The following is a 17,151-nucleotide window of genomic DNA, read 5'->3' as shown; positions in this document are numbered from 1 at the left end:
TAGTAAGTATTTTAAAATGCTATTAAATACTATCAGATATTAAGGACTATAGAAGTACATGAAACAATGGGCTTGTCCGGGATTTGAACACGGGACCTCTCGCACCCAAAGCGAGAATCATACCCCTTGACCAACGAGCCAACTGCATAATAAACTCTCATTCAGATTTTACCATTTTTAAAGTAAAACTCAAATTATTTAAGAAAAAATGCAAAAAGCTGGAGCAAATACACAATTTCATTTAATGAAGATGTAACATTTTAAAAATAACATAACAACTTAAAACAAAAAAATGTGTATGTAGTATTGCGAAAATAATAACTTAAGGTTACTTGCTATCCAAGTATGCATATTTAAAATGTGCAGTGCCAAGATTTAGAGGTCCCAATAGAGTTTGGACTTTTTTGATAGTTGGAACCTAAGACTTGTCACATACTGTTTGCAACTCAAGCATGCAGACCCAGAAGAAAGACAAAATAAACACCTGCAATTTATTGTTGATCTTTTTGTTAGTCATAATGAGACAATTCTTTTAAGCCACTCAGGGTTACTTAGACAAAAGAAAGGTAAGAGAAAAACCTGTAATTTCATTTTGACAGTTTTTTGTTTGTCAAAATGAGACTTTTAAGCCACTCAAGGTTACTTAGACAAAATGGAATCTATAGTTTACCCAATATACCACCAAATGCTTGACATTTTACTAAGTATGCATAAGTATATACCTGTAAAAGATGGGCTCATCCGGGATTTGTACCAGGGATCTCTCGCACCCTAAGCAAGAATTATACCCCTTGACCAACGAGCCCACTGTGCATGTCTTTTTTATGTATATTAATGAAATTCTAAGTAAACCTGTTTGTATACATTAGTGAGTATTTTAAAATGCTATTAAATACTATCAGATATTAAGGACTATAAAAGTACATGAAAACATGGGCTCGTCTGGGATTTGAACCCGGGACCTCTCGCACCCAAAGCGAGAATCATAATCCTAGACCAACGAGCCAACTGCATAATGGCTTCTCATTTAGATTTTACCATTTTTAAAGTAAAACTCAAATTATTTAAGAAAAAATGCAAAAAGCTGGAGCAAACACACAATTTCATTTAAATGAAGATGTAACATTTTAAAAATAACGTAACAACTTAAAACAAAAAATTGTGTATGTAGTATTGCGAAAATAATAACTTAAGGTTACTTGCTATCCAAGTATGCATATTTAAAATGTGCAGTGCCAAGATTTAGAGGTCCCAATAGAGTTTGGACTTTTTTGATAGTTGGAACCTAAGACTTGTCACATACTGTTTGAAACTCAAGCATGCAGACCCAGAAGAAAGACAAAATAAACACCTGCAATTTATTGTTGATCTTTTTGTTAGTCATAATGAGACTATTCTTTTAAGCCACTCAGGGTTACTTAGACAAAAGAAAGGTAAGAGAAAAACCTGTAATTTCATTTTGACAGTTTTTTGTTTGTCAAAATGAGACTTTTAAGCCACTCAAGGTTACTTAGACAAAATGGAATCTATAGTGTACCCAATATACCACCAAATGCTTGACATTTTACTAAGTTTGCATAAGTATATGCCTGTAAAAGATGGGCTCATCCGGGATTTGTACCAGGGATCTCTCGCACCCAAAGCAAGAATTATACCCCTTGACCAACGAGCCCACTGTGCATGTCTTTTTTATGTATATTAATGGAATTGTAAGTAAACCTGTTTGTATACATTAGTGAGTATTTTAAAATGCTATTAAATACTATCAGATATTAAGGACTATAAAAGTACATGAAAACATGGGCTCATCCAGGATTTGAACCCGGGACCTCTCGCACCCAAAGCAAGAATCATACCCCTAGACCAACGAGCCAACTGTGTAATCGTTTTTCATTCAGATTTTACCATTTTTAAAGTAAAACTCAAATTATTTAAGAAAAAATGCAAAAAGCTGGAGCAAACACACAATTTCATTTAATGAAGATGTCACATTTTAAAAATAACAACTTAAAACAAAAAAATGTGTATGTAGTATTGCGAAAATAATAACTTAAGGTTACTTGTTATCCAAGTATGCATATTTAAAATGTGCAGTGCCAAGATTTAGAGGTCCCAATAGAGTTTGGACTTTTTTGATAGTTGGAACCTAAGACTTGTCACATACTGTGTGCAACTCAAGCATGCAGACCCAGAAGAAAGACAAAATAAACACCTGCAATTTATTGTTGATCTCTTTGTTAGTCATAATGAGACTATTCTTTTAAGCCACTCAGGGTTACTTAGACAAAAGAAAGGTAAGATAAAAACCTGTAATTTTATTTTGACAGTTTTTTGTTTGTCAAAATTAGACTTTTAAGCCACTCAAGGTTACTTAGACAAAATGGAATCTATAGTTTACCCAATATACCACCAAATGCTTGACATTTTACTAAGTATGCATAAGTATATACCTGTAAAAGATGGGCTCATCCGGGATTTGTACCAGGGATCTCTCGCACCCTAAGCAAGAATTATACCCCTTGACCAATGAGCCCACTGTGCATGTCTTTTTTATGTATATTAATTAAATTGTAAGTAAACCTGTTTGTATACATTAGTGAGTATTTTAAAATGCTATTAAATACTATCAGATATTAAGGACTATAAAAGTACATCAAACCATGGGCTCATCCGGGATTTGAACCCGGGACCTCTCGCACCCAAAGCGAGAATCATACCCGTAGACCAACGAGCAAACTGCATAATGGCTTCTCATTCAGATTTTACCATTTTTAAAGTAAAACTCAAATTATTTAAGAAAAATTGCAAAAAGCTGGAGCAAACACACAATTTCATTTAATGAAGATGTAACATTTTAAAAATAACATAACAACTTAAAACAAAAAAATGTGTATGTAGTATTGCGAAAATAATAACTTAAGGTTACTTGTTATCCAAGTATGCATATTTAAAATGTGCTGTGCCAAGATTTAGAGGTCCCAATAGAGTTTGGACTTTTTTGATAGTTGGTACCTAAGACTTGTCACATACTGTGTGCAACTCAAGCATGCAGACCCAGAAGAAAGACAAAATAAACACCTGCAATTTATTGTTGATCTTTTTGTTAGTCATAATGAGAATATTCTTTTAAGCCACTCAGGGTTACTTAGACAAAAGAAAGGTAAGAGAAAAACCTGTAATTTCATTTTGACAGTTTTTTGTTTGTCAAAATGAGACTTTTAAGCCACTCAAGGTTACTTAGACAAAATGGAATCTATAGTGTACCCAATATACCACCAAATGCTTGACATTTTACTAAGTATGCATAAGTATATACCTGTAAAAGATGGGCTCATCCGGGATTTGTACCAGGGATCTCTCGCACCCTAAGCAAGAATTATACCCCTTGACCAACGAGCCCACTGTGCATGTCTTTTTTATGTATATTAATGAAATTCTAAGTAAACCTGTTTGTATACATTAGTGAGTATTTTAAAATGCTATTAAATACTATCAGATATTAAGGACTATAAAAGTACATGAAAACATGGGCTCGTCCGGGATTTGAACCCGGGACCTCACGCACCCAAAGCGAGAATCCTAATCCTAGACCAACGAGCCAACTGCATAATGGCTCCTCATTTAGATTTTACCATTTTTAAAGTAAAACTCAAATTATTTAAGAAAAAATGCAAAAAGCTGGAGCAAACACACAATTTCATTTAAATGAAGATGTAACATTTTAAAAATAACATAACAACTTAAAACAAAAAAATGTGTATGTAGTATTGCGAAAATAATAACTTAAGGTTACTTGCTATCCAAGTATGCATATTTAAAATGTGCAGTGCCAAGATTTAGAGGTCCCAATAGAGTTTGGACTTTTTTGATAGTTGGTACCTAAGACTTGTCACATACTGTGTGCAACTCAAGCATGCAGACCCAGAAGAAAGACAAAATAAACACCTGCAATTTATTGTTGATCTTTTTGTTAGTCATAATGAGAATATTCTTTTAAGCCACTCAGGGTTACTTAGACAAAAGAAAGGTAAGAGAAAAACCTGTAATTTCATTTTGACAGTTTTTTGTTTGTCAAAATGAGACTTTTAAGCCACTCAAGGTTACTTAGACAAAATGGAATCTATAGTTTACCCAATATACCACCAACTGCTTGACATTTTACTAAGTATGCATAAATATATACCTGTAAAAGATGGGCTCATCCGGGATTTGTACCAGGGATCTCTCGCACCCTAAGCAAGAATTATACCCCTTGACCAACGAGCCCACTGTGCATGTCTTTTTTATGTATATTAATGAAATTGTAAGTAAACCTGTTTGGATACATTAGTGAGTATTTTAAAATGCTATTAAATACTATCAGATATTAAGGACTATAAAAGTACTTGAAACCATGGGCTCGTCCAGGACTTTAACCCGGGATCTCTCGCACCCAAAGCGAGAATCATACCCATAAACCAACGAGCCAACTGCATAATAAACTCTCATTCAGATTTTACCATTTTTAAAGTAAAACTCAAATTATTTAAGAAAAAATGCAAAAAGCTGGAGCAAACACACAATTTCATTTAATGAAGATGTAACATTTTAAAAATAACATAACAACTTAAAACAAAAAAATGTGTATGTAGTATTGCGAAAATAATAACTTAAGGTTACTTGCTATCCAAGTATGCATATTTAAAATGTGCAGTGCCAAGATTTAGAGGTCCCAATAGAGTTTGGACTTTTTTGATAGTTGGAACCTAAGACTTGTGACATACTGTGTGCAACTCAAGCATGCAGACCCAGAAGAAAGACAAAATAAACACCTGCAATTTATTGTTGATCTTTTTGTTAGTCATAATGAGACTATTCTTTTAAGCCACTCAGGGTTACTTAGACAAAAGAAAGGTAAGAGAAAAACCTGTCATTTCATTTTGACAGTTTTTTGTTTGTCAAAATGAGACTTTTAAGCCACTCAAGGTTACTTAGACAAAATGGAATCTATAGTGTACCCAATATACCACCAAATGCTTGACATTTTACTAAGTTTGCATAAGTATATGCCTGTAAAAGATGGGCTCATCCGGGATTTGTACCAGGTATCTCTCGCACCCTAAGCAAGAATTATACCCCTTGACCAACGAGCCCACTGTGCATGTCTTTTTTATGTATATTAATGAAATTGTAAGTAAACCTGTTTGTATACATTAGTGAGTATTTTAAAATGCTATTAAATACTATCAGATATTAAGGACTATAAAAGTACATGAAAACATGGGCTCGTCCGGGATTTGAACCCGGTACCTCTCACACCCAAAGCGAGAATCATACCCCTAGACCAACGAGCCAACTGCGTAATGGCTTTTCATTCAGATTTTACCATTTTTAAAGTAAAACTCAAATTATTTAAGAAAAAATGCAAAAAGCTGGAGCAAACACACAATTTCATTTAATGAAGATGTCACATTTTAAAAATAACAACTTAAAACAAAAAAATGTGTATGTAGTATTGCGAAAATAATAACTTAAGGTTACTTGTTATCCAAGTATGCATATTTAAAATGTGCAGTGCCAAGATTTAGAGGTCCCAATAGAGTTTGGACTTTTTTGATAGTTGGAACCTAAGACTTGTCACATACTGTGTGCAACTCAAGCATGCAGACCCAGAAGAAAGCCAAAAAATAAACACCTGCAATTTATTGTTGATCTCTTTGTTAGTCATAATGAGACTATTCTTTTAAGCCACTCAGGGTTACTTAGACAAAAGAAAGGTAAGAGAAAAACCTGTAATTTTATTTTGACAGTTTTTTGTTTGTCAAAATGAGACTTTTAAGCAACTCAAGGTTACTTAGACAAAATGGAATCTATAGTTTACCCAATATACCACCAAATGCTTGACATTTTACTAAGTATGCATAAGTATATACCTGTAAAAGATGGGCTCATCCGGGATTTGTACCAGGGATCTCTCGCACCCTAAGCAAGAATTATACCCCTTGACCAAAGAGCCCACTGTGCATGTCTTTTTTATGTATATTAATGAAATTGTAAGTAAACCTGTTTGTATACATTAGTGAGTATTTTAAAATGCTATTAAATACTATCAGATATTAAGGACTATAAAAGTACATGAAACCATGGGCTCGTCCGGGATTTAAACCCGGGACCTCTTGCACCCAAAGCGAGAATCATACCCATAGACCAACGAGCCAACTGCATAATGGCTTCTCATTCAGATTTTACCATTTTTAAAGTAAAACTCAAATTATTTAAGAAAAATTGCAAAAAGCTGGAGCAAACACACAATTTCATTTAATGAAGATGTAACATTTTAAAAATAACATAACAACTTAAAACAAAAAAATGTGTATGTAGTATTGCGAAAATAATAACTTAAGGTTACTTGTTATCCAAGTATGCATATTTAAAATGTGCTGTGCCAAGATTTAGAGGTCCCAATAGAGTTTGGTCTTTTTTGATAGTTGGTACCTAAGACTTGTCACATACTGTGTGCAACTCAAGCATGCAGACCCAGAAGAAAGACAAAATAAACACCTGCAATTTATTGTTGATCTTTTTGTTAGTCATAATGAGACTATTCTTTTAAGCCACTCAGGGTTACTTAGACAAAAGAAAGGTAAGAGAAAAACCTGTAATTTCATTTTGACAGTTTTTTGTTTGTCAAAATGAGACTTTTAAGCCACTCAAGGTTACTTAGACAAAATGGAATCTATAGTTTACCCAATATACCACCAACTGCTTGACATTTTACTAAGTATGCATAAGTATATACCTGTAAAAGATGGGCTCATCCGGGATTTGTACCAGGGATCTCTCGCACCCTAAGCAAGAATTATACCCCTTGACCAACGAGCCCACTGTGCATGTCTTTTTTATGTATATTAATGAAATTGTAAGTAAACCTGTTTGGATACATTACTGAGTATTTTAAAATGCTATTAAATACTATCAGATATTAAGGACTATAAAAGTACTTGAAACCATGGGCTCGTCCAGGATTTTAACCCGGGATCTCTCGCACCCAAAGCGAGAATCATACCCATAAACCAACGAGCCAACTGCATAATAAACTCTCATTCAGATTTTACCATTTTTAAAGTAAAACTCAAATTATTTAAGAAAAAATGCAAAAAGCTGGAGCAAACACACAATTTCATTTAATGAAGATGTAACATTTTAAAAATAACATAACAACTTAAAACAAAAAAATGTGTATGTAGTATTGCGAAAATAATAACTTAAGGTTACTTGCTATCCAAGTATGCATATTTAAAATGTGCAGTGCCAAGATTTAGAGGTCCCAATAGAGTTTGGACTTTTTTGATAGTTGGAACCTAAGACTTGTGACATACTGTGTGCAACTCAAGCATGCAGACCCAGAAGAAAGACAAAATAAACACCTGCAATTTATTGTTGATCTTTTTGTTAGTCATAATGAGACTATTCTTTTAAGCCACTCAGGGTTACTTAGACAAAAGAAAGTTAAGAGAAAAACCTGTAATTTCATTTTGACAGTTTTTTGTTTGTCAAAATGAGACTTTTAAGCCACTCAAGGTTACTTAGACAAAATGGAATCTACAGTGTACCCAATATACCACCAAATGCTTGACATTTTACTAAGTTTGCATAATTATATGCCTGTAAAAGATGGGCTCATCCGGGATTTGTACCAGGGATCTCTCGCACCCTAAGCAAGAATTATACCCCTTGACCAACGAGCCCACTGTGCATGTCTTTTTTATGTATATTAATGAAATTGTAAGTAAACCTGTTTGTATACATTAGTGAGTATTTTAAAATGCTATTAAATACTATCAGATATTAAGGACTATAAAAGTACATGAAAACATGGGCTCATCCGGGATTTGAACCCGGTACCTCTCGCACCCAAAGCGAGAATCATACCCATAGACCAACGAGCCAACTGCGTAATGGCTTTTCATTCAGATTTTACCATTTTTAAAGTAAAACTCAAATTATTTAAGAAAAAATGCAAAAAGCTGGAGCAAACACACAATTTCATTTAATGAAGATGTAACATTTTAAAAATAGCATAACAACTTAAAACAAAAAATGTGTATGTAGTATTGCGAAAACAATAACTAAAGGTTACTTGTTATCCAAGTATGCATATTTAAAATGTGCTGTGCCAAGATTTAGAGGTCCCAATAGAGTTTGGACTTTTTTGATAGTTGGAACCTAAGACTTGTAACATACTGTGTGCAACTCAAGCATGCAAACCCAGAAGAAAGACAAAATAAACACCTGCAATTTATTGTTGATCTTTTTGTTAGTCATAATGAGACTATTCTTTTAAGCCACTCAGGGTTACTTAGACAAAAGAAAGGTAAGAGAAAAACCTGTAATTTCATTTTTACAGTGTTTTGTTTGTCAAAATGAGACTTTTAAGCCACTCAAGGTACCTTAGACTAAATGGAATCTATAGTTTACCCAATATACCACCAAATGCTTGACATTTTACTAAGTATGCATAAGTATACACCTGTAAAAGATGGGCTCATCCGGGATTTGTACCAGGGATCTCTCGCACCCTAAGCAAGAATTATACCCCTTGACCAACGAGCCCACTGTGCATGTCTTTTTTATGTATATTAATGAAATTCTAAGTAAACCTGTTTGTATACATTAGTGAGTATTTTAAAATGCTATTAAATACTATCAGATATTAAGGACTATAAAAGTACATGATTTGAACCCGGGATTTGAACCCGGGACCTCTCGCACCCAAAGCGAGAATCATACCCCTAGACCAACGAGCCAACTGTGTAATGGTTTTTCATTCAGATTTTACCATTTTTTAAGTAAAACTCAAATTATTTAAGAAAAAATGCAAAAAGCTGGAGCAAACACACAATTTCATTTAATGAAGATGTCACATTTTAAAAATAACAACTTAAAACAAAAAAATGTGTATGTAGTATTGAGAAAATAATAACTTAAGGTTACTTGCTATCCAAGTATGCATATTTAAAATGTGCAGTGCCAAGATTTAGAGGTCCCAATAGAGTTTGGACTTTTTTGATAGTTGGAACCTAAGACTTGTCACATACTGTGTGCAACTCAAGCATGCAGACCCAGAAGAAAGACAAAATAAACACCTGCAATTTATTGTTGATCTCTTTGTTAGTCATAATGAGACTATTCTTTTAAGCCACTCAGGGTTACTTAGACAAAAGAAAGGTAAGAGAAAAACCTGTAATTTCATTTTGACAGTTTTTTGTTTGTCAAAATGAGACTTTTAAGCCACTCAAGGTTACTTAGACAAAATGGAATCTATAGTTTACCCAATATACCACCAACTGCTTGACATTTTACTAAGTATGCATAAGTATATACCTGTAAAAGATGGGCTCATCCGGGATTTGTACCAGGGATCTCTCGCACCCTAAGCAAGAATTATACCCCTTGACCAACGAGCCCACTGTGCATGTCTTTTTTATGTATATTAATGAAATTGTAAGTAAACCCGTTTGGATACATTAGTGAGTATTTTAAAATGCTATTAAATACTATCAGATATTAAGGACTATAAAAGTACTTGAAACCATGGGCTCGTCCAGGATTTGAACCCGGGATCTCTCGCACCCAAAGCAAGAATCATACCCATAAACCAACGAGCCAACTGCATAATAAACTCTCATTCAGATTTTACCATTTTTAAAGTAAAACTCAAATTATTTAAGAAAAAATGCAAAAAGCTGGAGCAAACACACAATTTCATTTAATGAAGATGTAACATTTTAAAAATAACATAACAACTTAAAACAAAAAAATGTGTATGTAGTATTGCGAAAATAATAACTTAAGGTTACTTGCTATCCAAGTATGCATATTTAAAATGTGCAGTGCCAAGATTTAGAGGTCCCAATAAAGTTTGGACTTTTTTGATAGTTGGAACCTAAGACTTGTCACATACTGTTTGCAACTCAAGCATGCAGACCCAGAAGAAAGACAAAATAAACACCTGCAATTTATTGTTGATCTTTTTGTTAGTCATAATGAGACTATTCTTTTAAGCCACTCAGGGTTACTTAGACAAAAGAAAGGTAAGAGAAAAACTTGTAATTTCATTTTTACAGTGTTTTGTTTGTCAAAATGAGACTTTTAAGCCACTCAAGGTACCTTAGACAAAATGGAATCTATAGTTTACCCAATATACAGATGTGTCCACTATTACCTTTCTGAAAAAAGTATCATGGCCTGCCGTTCATGGCACGAGATAAGCTTTCCTCTTAAGATATACACGGCAAGCCATGTGTATCTCCTCTGAAATATAGTGCAGTACCACTTTTCAGACAGCAGGTGGCATTTTCAGAAACTGAGCAAGCAGAAAGTCTGATAAAGAGATTCTAGAGGGAGTAGTTCAGACCTGATTCTAGCAGCATTTTATTTGCAAATGGGCAAAACCATGGGGGTCATTCCGAAATGATCGCACGCTAGGTTGTTTTGCAGCATTGCGATCAGGTCGAAACTGCACATGCGTATGCACCTCAATGCGCATGTGCGTCGTACGGGTACAAAGCGGATCATTGCTGAGCAATGGATTTAACGAAGAATCGATTCGCACAGCAGATCGCAAGGAGATTGACAGGAAGAGGGCATTTGTGGGTGGCAACTGAACGCTTTCTGGGAGTGTTTGGAAAAACGCAGGCGTGTCCAAGCGTTTGCAGGGCAGGTGTCTGACGTCAATTCCGGACACGAACAGGCTAAAGTGTTTGCCCCGAATTTACATCAGACACCCACCCTGCAAATGCATAGACACACCTGCGTTTTTCCAAACACTCCCAGAAAACGGTCAGTTGACATCCACAAATGTTTTCTTCCAGTCAATCTCCTTGCGATTGTCTGTGCGAATGGATTCTTCATTAAATCCATTGCTCAGCAACGATCCACTTTGTACCTGTGCGACGTTCCTGCGTATTGCGGGGCACACACATGCGCAGTTATGTCTTGATCGCAGCTCAGCAAAACAACCTAGCGTGCAATCAGGCCTGCATGACCCCCATGGTTTTGCCCATCTGCTAACAAAATTGCAGCTATGGGGGGGTCATTCCGAGTTGATCGTAGCCCTGCAAAATTTTGCAGGGCTACGATCAGGAACAGAGACATGTGGGGGATGCCCAGCACAGGGCCAGTCCGCCCTGCAGGTCAGTTACGCCCCCCCCCTCCCTGCAGAAGTGCAAAAGTATTGCACAGCGGCGATGCTTTTGTACTTCAGGAGTAGCTCCCGGCCAGCGCAGCTTTAGCATGCTGGCCGGGAGCTACTCATTACTACACGGCCCGCAGCGGCTGGTCAGCAGCAGCGATCGGGTCAGAATAACCCCCATGAGCCGTATGTGCAGGGCAGTTTATCCATCATGCACACGGGAATATCAGCTGCAGCAGCTAATTGTGAAGTATTAATATTTTTCCAATACATCTCTCATACTAACTTCCAACATGTACCTGGCTCAATGTTGCCTATATGTTTAAATAAATCTTTTTCCTTGTGATTAATAATGTGCTGATGAAGAGTTCATACAAACTCCACACAGAGATTCAATATAGAAATTATGATACTAACTAAAAGGCACTATTGATACTTGTCATTTTTTGCAATTGTTTGGTGGTTAAGGTGCGAGTAGAGAGAATTTTTGGTATTTCAATACCACATATATTTCACTGGGATCCGGTCTGAAGATCGACAGTGTCTGCCATACAAGTGGGTGCTGCGTCTGTCTGCCACAAATCGGTCCAGTGCTGAGGCTGTGTTGCCATAATAAATCACTGGGTGCTCTGTCTGCCATACAAGTGGGTGCTGTGCCTGTCTGCCACAAATCAGTCCTGTGCTTGGGCTGTGCTCCATAATAAGTCACTGGGTGCTCTGCCTGCCATACAAGTGGGTGAAGAAACATGAGACCCAGGGCCAGATCAGCCATAAGCCTGCAGCCGGAATGGCTGAGTCCTGGGGGGGGCACCGGCACAATAGATGCTTAGGCTCTACCTACTACTGGAAGCTGCAGATTCCATGCAGACAGCATGGAAGACGGCCCTTATAGGAGACAGATGCCAGGGGTATTACTAGACCATTACCCAGCGCTACCCAGAATGAGCATGTAACCCCCCTGGCTCTAAGCATATAACCCCTATGGCAAAAGGCATATGTAACCCCTGGCAACGAGCATGTGACCGGGTCAGACTTCCGGTCAGCAGAATCAAGGATGCCGGTGGCTTCTCCTCCCACCTCTAGCCACCAACAGCACCGTGGGCAGCAACATGGACATCCATATGTGCAGGGCAATTTATCCATCAGGCACACGGGAATATCAGCAGCGGCAGCTAATTGTGAAGTATTAATATATCTCCAATACATGTGGGAGTGCCAGTAGTGTCCTCGGTGCAGAGGTGTAGGTGGTGTAATCAGTGCAGGGGGGCTGGCAGTATCCCCAGTGCAGGAGTGTCAGTAGTGCGGGAGATGTCCTCCTTGCACTTGGTTGATGGTACCGTGGACACTTCTGGCACTCCCGCACTGAGGACTCCTCAGCAGGAAGCGTCCTGCTATGCAAAACCATTCACTCCCGCTGACATCGCTGGGCAGGCGGAAAATCACTCAGTATGTATGCGCTGAGTGGTTTTCTGCCCAGCGATATCGGTGATCACACGGGCTCAGCAAGATCACTCAGCACACAGAGCTGCACCAGCGCTGTGTGCTGAGCGATCTGTCACTGCCCGTGTTTGCAATAGAGAAAACATGGGTGATGACTAGATCTTTCAAGCATGCAGGGACGCACATCACTATCGCTATAGTCCATACACACATAGCGATTTGTGCTGTATTTCTAAGTGACTCAGCAAATCAATTAGAAAAGCAGCCCAAATCGCTATGTGTGTGTGATTGTATTCAGGTCGTTCTGATGTACAGTATTGCCAGCTTTAGAGTCCAGTGCTTAATTGTGTAGGTGTGAAAATCTCAGTGTGAGAGGCCTTTGAAGTAGATTCCTTGGGGAATAGAGATACAGCACAGTAACATGTATTCTGGGTGGGGGAAGGGCTGCTGTCCTGGAATTTGAAATAAACAGTGAACTTTTAGCAATTCAGAGCCTCAGTTTATTAATGCAAAAATTGGAGTTATTTGTTACTCAGAGCACAGAGGTGAATGAAGTCTAAAACGACATTAAAGAATAAGTTAATTAAAACCTAATAGTGCTACAAGGTAACGGAACATATTATAAGACTTTGCAATGATAAAATAATTCCAACTAAATAGTATAAATATACTGTAAGTTAGACAAAACTGAATGCAATCACTTGGATGCTTTGTACAATCCATACACAATTACAGTATACAGTGTTGCAGAGGTGACTACTTTTTTTTTTAAAACAATTTTCAAGATTGCATAACAAATGTAATACTAGGGTGAAGTACATGTTACAGATAAAATATAACAAATTAATTAATTTAAGCAGGTAGTCTAATTTTGATATTTCAAGCATTTGCAGAAAGGATGAGTACGATAGGTAAAGGGCCCTTTATGCAAATTCTATGCATTATTCGTTTGCGTACTGTCTTTTTTGATGTGTCGACATATGGCCTGTCGACCAATATTGGTCGACCTAATGACTGTTGACCTTCTTTTTGTCGACAATATGATCCATTCCAATTACATGCAGCTGGCTTGTCCATTTCTTTCTATAATCACTGGCAGCACAGAAAATAAATGGTCTACATAATTATTACAGGTCTCCAATGTAAGTACGTTTTTCCAAAATGTATTGATGCCATCAATCAGTTGCTCTTTTGTCCTTGGCTTACATTGAGAACGAATATAACTTTTCATTTGAGACCACACTAGCTCGATAGGATTCATGTCCGGTGATCTGTGAAAAGTCAATAAAGGGAGAGAATTTAAAAAGGGAATATTTGGCATTTCATGCTTTACAGTGCGGGAGGTGTCCTCAGTCCATGAGTGCTAGCAATAGGTGTGCCGGCAGGGCAGGGGTGTCGGCAGTGCAAAAGGTGTCCTCATTGCAGGAGTGCCGGCAGTGAGGGCGGTGTCCTCATTGCAGGAGTTCAGGGGTGCCAGCAGTGTGGGAGTGCCGGAAGTGTCCTCAGTGCAGGGGTGCCGGCAGTGTCGGCAGTGCAGGAGGTGTCCTTAGTGCAGGAATTCTGGCAGTATCCCCAGTGCAGGAGTGTCAGCAGTGCAGGCAGTGCCGGTGGTGTCCTCAGTGCAGGGGTGTCGGCAGTGTCGGAGTACTGGAGGTGTCCTTAGTGCAGGAGTTCAGGGGTGTCGGCAGTTTGGGAGTGCCAGAAGTGTCCTTGGTGCAGGGGTTCCAGCAGTGTTGGCAGTGTGGGAGGTGTCCTCAGTGCAAGAGTTCAAGGGTGCTGGCAGTGTCGGCAGTGTGGGAGTGTCTGAAGTGTCCTCGGTGCAGGGGTGCCAGCAGTGCGGGAGGTGTCCTCAGTCTAGGAGTGCTGGCAGTATCCCCAGTGCAGGTGTGCCGGCAGTGTCGACAGTGCGGGAGGTGTCCTTAGTGCAGGAATTCTGACAGTATCCCCAGTGCAGGAGTGTCAGCAGTGCAGGCAGTGCCGGTGGTGTCCTCAGTGCAGGGGTGTCGGCAGTGTCGGCAGTGGGTGTCCTTAGTGCAAGAGTTCAGGGGTGTCGGCAGTTTGGGAGTGCCAGAAGTGTCCTCGGTGCAGGGGCTCCAGCAGTGTTGGCAGTGTGGGAGGTGTCCCCAGTGCAAGAGTTCAGGGGTGTTGGCAGTGTCGGCAGTGTGGGAGTGTCCTCGGTGCAGGGGTGCCAGCAGTGCGGGAGGTGTCCTCAGTCTAGGAGTGCTGGCAGTATCCCCAGTGCAGGTGTGCCGGCAGTGTCGACAGTGCGGGAGGTGTCCTCATTGCAGGAATTCAGGGGTGCCGGCAGTGTGGGGTTGCCGGAAGTGTCCTCGGTGTAGAAGTGCCGGCAGTGCGGGAGGTGTCCTCAGTCCATAAGTGCTAGCAATAGGTGTGCCGGCAGGGCAGGGGTGTCGGCAGTGCAAAAGGTGTCCTCATTGCAGGAGTGCTGGCAGTGAGGGCGGTGTCCTCATTGCAGGAGTTCAGGGGTGCCAGCAGTGTGGGAGTGCCGGAAGTGTCCTCTGTGCAGGGGTGCCGGCAGTGTCGGCAGTGCAGGAGGTGTCCTCAGTGCAGGAATGCTAGCAGTATACCCAGTGCAGGAGTGTCGGCAGTGCGGGAAGTGCCGGCGGTGTCCTCAGTGCAGGGGTACCGGCAGTGTCGGCAGTGCGGGAGTACTGGAGGTGTCCTTAGTGCAGGCGTTCAAGGGTGTCGGCAGTGTGGGAGTGCCAGAAGTGTCCTTGGTGCGAGAGGTGTCTTCAGTGCAGGAGTGCTGGCAGTATCCCCAGCGCAGGGGTGCCAGAAGTGTCAGCAGTCAGGGGTGCAGGCAGTGTGGGAGTGCCGGAAGTGTCCTCGGTGCAAAAGTGCCGGCAGTGTCGGCAGTGCAGGGGGGTCCTCAGCGCAGGAGTGCTGGCAGCATCCCCAGTGCAGGGGTGCCGGCAGTGTGGGCAGTGCCGGCGGTGTCCTCAGTGCAGGGGTGCCGGTGACTTACTTACCTGCTGCAACGTTTTCAGCCTGTTCGGTCCTGGCTCTGACGTCAAACACCCGTCCTGGACACGCCTGCGTTTCTCTCACTACACCCGCGTTTTCTTACCCCCGCCCCGAAAACGGCTGCAAACGGTGAGTTGATGCCCAGGTACCCCCTCCACCTGTCAATCTTCGTGCGATCATTGCCGCGATCGCTTTTTTCGGTTCCAGCGTCGTTTCCCGTCGATGGCCGTGCGTGCGCATAGCGGCCGTCGCACATGTGCAGTAGGGACCCGATTGCAGCTGTGCGAACGACAACACGCTGCGATTGGGTCATAATGACCCCCTAAGTCCAGAACTACTTAGAAACTGCACAACATTTTTTACCATAACAGGCCTGCACAAGTGATCAAAGCCTTGGTATGGGAAAAAAAACAACCCCCATAGGCGGAGGTTAGTTTGTCGCACGGGCTGAAAAAAGCATCTTCGTCTGATCAACTCGTAATGAGGCCGTTTATTTGGAAATATTTTATCATTGCAAAATCTTATAATATGTTCTTTTACTCTATAGCACTAAGGTTTTTATTAACTTATTATTTAATTTCACTTTAGATTTCATTCACCTCTGTGCTTTGAGCAACATACTGTATACTGTAGTAAGCAGGGACGTGCCCACCGCACGTCACTGATAGTAATATCCTCCAGCCAGGATAAAATCTGTAACCCCCAAGGAGTCTACTTCAAAGGCCTCTCACACTGAGATTTTCACACCTACACAATTAGCAATTAGACTTTAAAGCTGGCCATACTGATTACAGTGTCTATTTAACAGCAATGTTAGTGCAAAGCTATGTTACGTGATGCACTGGCCACCCAGTGGTGAAACTATCAATTGTCACGAATTGTCACGGCACAATATGACGGCACAAAAGCACAAGGAATATATGTCATGCCAAATTTACTACCATAGCTCTGTTTTCAGAAAGGTAATAGTGGACACATCTGTACCACCAAATGCTTGACATTTTACTAAGTTTGCATAAGTATATGCCTGTAAAAGATGGGCTCATCCGGGATTTGTACCAGGGATCTCTCGCACCCTAAGCAAGAATTATACCCCTTGACCAACGAGCCCACTGTGCATGCCTTTTTTATGTATATTAATGAAATTGTAAGTAAACCTGTTTGTATACATTAGTGAGTATTTTAAAATGCTATTAAATACTATCAGATATTAAGGACTATAAAAGTACATGAAAACATGGGCTCGTCCGGGATTTGAACCCGGGACCTCTCGCACCCAAAGCGAGAATCATACCCCTAGACCAACGAGCCAACTGCGTAATGGCTTTTCATTCAAATTTTACCATTTTTAAAGTAAAACTCAAATTATTTAAGAAAAAATGCAAAAAGCAGGAGCAAACACTCAATTTCATTTAATGAAGATGTAACATTTTAAAAATAGCATAACAACTTAAAACAAAAAATGTGTATGTAGTATTGCGAAAACAATAACTAAAGGTTACTTGTTATCCAAGTATGCATATTTAAAATGTGCTGTGCCAAGATTTAGAGGT

The 17,151-nt window shown here is 39.7% G+C and overlaps 3 non-coding genes across 3 annotated transcripts; all 3 read right to left on the bottom strand.

Moving 5' to 3' along the window:
• Nucleotides 1-1,801: 1,801 nt before the first annotated feature.
• Nucleotides 1,802-1,873, bottom strand: TRNAP-UGG (transfer RNA proline (anticodon UGG)). Its single transcript has one exon. It is a non-coding gene; the product is annotated as a tRNA-Pro (tRNA).
• A 3,388-nt stretch (nucleotides 1,874-5,261) lies between these two features.
• On the bottom strand, nucleotides 5,262-5,333 carry TRNAP-UGG (transfer RNA proline (anticodon UGG)). Its single transcript has one exon. It is a non-coding gene; the product is annotated as a tRNA-Pro (tRNA).
• An 11,504-nt stretch (nucleotides 5,334-16,837) lies between these two features.
• TRNAP-UGG (transfer RNA proline (anticodon UGG)) lies at nucleotides 16,838-16,909 on the bottom strand. The gene has a single exon. It is a non-coding gene; the product is annotated as a tRNA-Pro (tRNA).
• Between the last annotated feature and the right edge of the window lie 242 nt (nucleotides 16,910-17,151).

This window comes from Pseudophryne corroboree, chromosome 3, assembly GCF_028390025.1.
Source record: "Pseudophryne corroboree isolate aPseCor3 chromosome 3, aPseCor3.hap2, whole genome shotgun sequence".
Taxonomy (NCBI): domain Eukaryota; kingdom Metazoa; phylum Chordata; class Amphibia; order Anura; family Myobatrachidae; genus Pseudophryne; species Pseudophryne corroboree.
This window is presented reverse-complemented; position numbering and strand designations above follow the sequence as displayed.